The sequence below is a fragment of the Alexandromys fortis genome, unplaced genomic scaffold (assembly GCF_014885135.2).
Source record: "Alexandromys fortis isolate MF-2015 unplaced genomic scaffold, M_Fortis_MF-2015_v1.1 scaffold_37, whole genome shotgun sequence".
NCBI classification, from domain to species: domain Eukaryota; kingdom Metazoa; phylum Chordata; class Mammalia; order Rodentia; family Cricetidae; genus Alexandromys; species Alexandromys fortis.
In genome coordinates, this window is record NW_026067914.1 from 13,247,562 (window position 1) to 13,253,367 (window position 5,806).

Genomic DNA, 5,806 nt, shown 5'->3' on the forward strand with positions numbered 1-5,806 from the left:
TTTGGTTTTTCAAGACAGGGTTTCTCTGTGGCTTTGGAGCCTATCCTGGAACTAGCTCTGTAGACCAGGCTGGTCTCGAACTCACAGAGATCAGCCTGCCTCTGCCTCCCGAGTGCTGGGATTAAAGGCGTGCGCCACCATCGCCCGGCATTCCTTTAAGTTTTAAAGTAAATTATGCTTTGTGTTATGATAATATGGAAGAGTTAGTCTAATTATTATTGATCAACATTTGGGAGTCAGACATCATGGGAAAACCTTAAAGATCAGAGAAGCAGAAAGGCCACCAGTCCTCTCCTACCTGCTCCATCTCTTCCTCATAAAGGGCCGAGATCCTTCTTTGCCCTGCCTTGCTACTTTCTGTCCTCAGTCATCCAAAACATCTGTGGTCAATTATGGCCAACTAGTGCCCAGCTCTACTCTCTGACTCCAAGCAAGTTTCATTTGTCAGAACACGATCATAATATCACACAACACATAGACGGGTCCATAATGGTGTAATCATACTTTTGCTATTAAAGTGGAGTGAAATTACATTCTGGAAACTTGATAGTGTACTTACCATGATAGCTTGCTAACTAAAAAATTATTCTAAATGCATAAAATATGAGGCAAGACTTAACTATAAACATATGCTACCATGCTTTTTATAATAAACAGTTGTCATATATGGATTGTGTGACTTATTTTTAGCAAGTGCACGTGTTGAACCATTTGAGAAGTTTAGAATCTGTCATTTTTTTTCTAAACATTGCTTTTATTCTAATCAATATGTACCTCATTGTAGATTTGCGATAGGTGAGAATTGCTTTACTTTCTGGGAAAATGGAATTGTTCTCACCTATTACTTCTCTATAACTGTCTCCTTTAGAGATATGATGTTTCTCACACTTGCTTCATCCAGGTTTCTTTGGTGGAGTGTTACATTTAACACCAGTTGGTACTTATTCATTTTCTGATGTATTTGTGAGGATTATTTGTGTGTTCCACAGATTTAGGATCCTAAGGCTGGATGGTTTCATTCATGATTTTAGAGGAAGCATGATGTAATCATTTGTAGTTCTTTTCCTAATCAGTTTTAAATAAATTGAAATACAGAATATTTTCCTTTTAATACAAGTATGATTTGTTCCTGGGATTACATAAGAAAATTTGCACTGTTGACACTATTTCTCTATTTAGATGTTTTGTTGTTTTTCTGAATTTTATATCATCATCTTAACTTCTTTTTTAAAAAAATTGCAGTATATATCCTTTGTGTAAAGGTTTCAATTCATGATCAATAAAAGTCTGATAGTCAAATATTATGGAAGGAAATTAGAAACCATAACACTTTAATGCAGATTAATTAGCTATACTTAGACTTCATTATATATACGTATTTCAATAGCCTTGTCATCTATGATAATGAGGTACAATTCTTGTGACTCAAATATTTTTTATTTAAATAATTCATTAAAAGTCTAATTTTATATTATGGGATATGAATCTTGGTTGTCCAGCCTCTCGTTCATGGCCCTCTAAAGAATGTAGGGCAATGAAAACCTCTCTTGGCACTGGCCTCAAGTTGTACCAATAATTGTTTGGCTATTCCCACAAGTTCTATGTGTCCATTACCGCAACACATCTTATAGGCAAGACAAATTGCAGGTTGAAGTTTTTATGGCTGGGTTGATGTCTAAGTTGCAATGCTGGAAGCCTTCATCTTTTATAACAACAACAAAAATAATAATTAGCGTAGCAATTGGTTGACTCTTAGGGTTTGAGGTCTCTATTACTGAAGACATCACACAATTAGGATATGAAACTCAGGTAGCATGATGTGGATCTGACTGGAAAACATCTTTCTGCATTTTATATATACATGTACAGTTTAGGTTTATGTATGTGTAAACAGACACTGCTCATTCATTTTCCACCTGCCCAGACTCAAATAATCACACATAAGTTATACATACTAATTGCAACACTGTTTGGCCAATAATGTATGTGTATTCCTAGCTAATTCTTAAATCTTAAATTAATCAGTTTCTATTATTTTATATTTTACCGTGAGGTTCATGGGGTGTTACCTCGTGATTTTTGGGAAATTATATGCTGTGTGCCTCCTTCAGAAGCTACATGGCATCTGTCTAACTATGCCTACTCTCTCCCTATATTTCTCTTTTGATTTCCTGTCTGGCTTTACTCTGCTAAGCCATTGGCTGAGACAGCGTTTTTAATCAATCAATAAAAGCAACACATATACAGAAAAACATGTTTATACCTATGTATGCATGTATTTGTATAAGCATATACACATATAGACATCTTGTTATTGATGCTGAAAAGATAGGAATTAAAATATATATTTCCTCACTTAACAGACAGACAAAAATACACTATGGTGAGGAGGTAGGTGAATTTATAATGTTTAATTTATTCCTAAAAGTAAGATTATCATTGATGCTATCGTTTTTACCAATAAGAAATGCAAGTATATCTCCATTGGATTAGTAGGGAAATATTTGTATAGACTGAGCATTTGAGTGGAAATTATCTAGCATGTCACAGAAGAATTTGAGAAGAGAATGAATTCCAAGGAAAAGGAGGAATATTATTAAAATCTTCAATACATGCCAAGCATAGCATATTTAAGGGTCAGCCTGTTCTGTAATTGAGCATATGGGCACAGCAAACAATTGTTTGTAGAATGCTGTAGTGCTAAAATAGGGATGTACATTTCTGTATTGATGTGTGCAACTTCAGTGGACTGTTGACATATATATATATATATATATATATATATATGTTAGAATAATGCCTTTGAGGATGTGGTATATTTTAATGCTGAAGAGGATGCCATAGGGTCGCTGTGCAATTGCATGGTTTATATAGGTAAACATTGAGACAAAAGAAATGCAGAAAGAATTAAAAAAAGAAGAAAAAAAAAGAAATGCTGATGCACAGTGAAAGACATTGTTATCTTGAAAACTAAATGACAGATTATCCTAGTAGAAATTATCATTTTCTCTGCTTACAAAATGTGTTGGGAAAGACATGAATAAGAGATAATAAAAATATCAAATCTGCAATATGTAAGAGAGTCTAAGAAGCATTCCTAAGCAGCACATAGAAACTAAATGAGGTTCGAGCCGCAGATAAAATCAGATTAATGACAAGACACTCTGCTTAATTTTTGTCCAAAGGATAATCAAAGAATAATGAAGTGATAAATAAGAAAAGTAATAAATACAAATACCTCTAAATTTTAATAAGTAATTTTTGACAATAGTGCCAATATTTAATCATACAAACAAAATCATTGTAACATTGATACGTATTTAATACGGTTTATAATGCTTTATTTCCTTTTACCTTGTAATTGATCAAAGTGATAAAGCAGACAAGGAAGTTTTATTGCAAGTTTTATTTAGCTAAAATTAACAAAACACATGTGATTTCTGTTTCATACACTAGAAAGGGAATGAAATTTTAATCTGTTCCCTCAAGCTGTTGCTGTATGATGAGGATAATTAGAAAATTAATAGGAAATCATGCAAATTGCAATAAAAGTTATTATAGAGATATGCACATGATACAAATGCACAAGGGCATCTGCAAGCACATGGAGCAAATCTTAGAGGGTTGTGAAATGAAAACATCAATATCACTTACTGAGAGCTATTCTAAGACTTATTAGTAGGGAACAAACAGACTCCTAAATTGTGAGACCAGTTAAAAACATAAGGTAATATCCAAAGAAGTCCATATATAGAGTTACTAGCAACCTAGCAGTGTAAAAACAAAAAACAAAAAAAAGAAAGAAAAAACACTTCTAAGTAATTACCAAATTAAAAGTGGGGATAGTCTCTATTGTATGAATATCAGAAGAAAGCTATTTAAGATATGAACTAAAAACCTAGGAAGACTTAGGTAATGTTTCAAAAAATGCAGGCAAAATGCAGAAAATTAAAACTGAGCATCAGATTTAAAAGTCAGTAAATAGTGGCTATCAAGTAATTACTTTGGGGTAAAATGTATCTTAAATATGATAAGGGTTGATATAATGAAATTTTCAATCTTTTCCTGATTATCTCCATAATGTCACACAAAGGAAAATTATGAGAGACTGGATTTTTGAAGAAAATTTAAAATCCTTACATTTCTTCGCAGATCATTAATTAGGTGTTCACTTTATTAATAATTTAAAAGAAAACTACAGTTATTTTAACATATGCTTGCTATAATATTGTTACATATTCCTGAAACTGCCAGTGTGGCCCACTTTATTAGGTGGGAAAGAGATTACATAGATAAAGCAAATAAATGAAATGTTTACATATTTAATGGAGACTTTAGGGGAATATTAAATGTATTCTGTATAATTGATGAACAGTGGAACGTTATTGATGTGTTTGATATACTGTGAGCTCTTGCCAAGGTCTCCATCATACTTAGTACTCTGTAACAGGAATAGAGGTTATAAATTAAGTATATTAAATATACATAGTTTGTAGACCCAGAAGCATTATGTTGGTAGTTATTAAATGATGGAATTGGGCTATGTTCCACAGATCTATGAAATTGGCTCCTTTGACATTTCCAATTTCAGAAAGTATTATAGGCAGAAGACTCTTCTATGATAATATACATATGTTTTCAATGCTTCTTCTAATCACCATGATGTAGTATTAAATATAATGTCAGTTACCTATAATGCAGGAACACAATATATGAAGGAGAAAATATCTAGAACAAGAAGAATTACAATCAATTTTCCTCCTTTTCGTCTTACAGAAAATTGAATCAATTCACAGTTACAGCTATGGTTTCTTCTAATATCACCTTGAGTTTTCTAATGCTTTTACAAAAGGTAGTTAGTTACCTTGAACTTTGTGTTCAAAGTTTGAAAATAATCTCCATACAAGTAACTTATCAAAACACTTACACTGGTATTTGCATACTACAGCGGCGTTGAGTTTATGGATTTTGAGTCATTCATGTTTTATGAGAGTTTATGCCTCTGTCCAGTATTGATGGATTTACAGAAAGGGGGATCAGGTGATGTGGGTAGAGTGAATGCAGAATCATGTAGTAGATCAAAAATAATAATAATAATAATAATAATAATAATAATAATAATAATACCACTTCACTGCCCCTTCCATCAGGCTTGGGACCTGGATTTTCTAATTTTATAGACTGGTAGTTGGTTCAACCCAATCATCAAAGTCAATTGTGCTCGTCTCTTAAATCTATGTTCAATTGTATCACATACTGAGCTGTAAAAGGCTATGGTTGGAATCTTTTCACAACAGAAACGAACGTACACTTAAAATTATTGCCTAGATTTAGTGGCCCTGCCTCCTCCAATGTAGTTGTTAAACATTTACTAGGCCCTGAATAACAGTAAATTATTATTGCAGTGTCAATCTCATAGTATTAATGTGAGGATAAAATTAACTAACCTTAATAAAATGCTTAAAATATTACAGAAAGTGGAAAGTCCAAGGTCCTCCCCCCTCCGTCCATGTCTAGGAAGGTGAACATCCAAACTGGCTAGGCTCCCACCAAGTCTGAACATGAAGTAGGATCAAAACCCCTTGCCATTGACATTAGCTTCTCATCAGTCCTCATTGTTCGCCATGATCAGAGAGTCCGGTTTTATCCCATGCTGTTTCGACTGCTCTTTGGATAGGAGAGGGAGGGTGAGAGGAGTGGGGGGAGGGGGAGAAGAGTGGGGGAGGGGGAGACGATTGGGGAGAGGGGGAGGGAAATGGGAGGCTGGGAGGAGGCGGAAACTTTTTTTTTCTTATTCTCAATAAAA

The 5,806-nt window shown here is 33.7% G+C and overlaps 1 protein-coding gene across 1 annotated transcript in view; it reads left to right on the forward strand.

The window, feature by feature from the left end:
- Cdh12 (cadherin 12) overlaps positions 1-5,806 on the forward strand; it is a 309,480-nt gene that overhangs the window by 252,896 nt on the left and 50,778 nt on the right. The gene's annotated exons all lie outside the window — the stretch shown is intronic.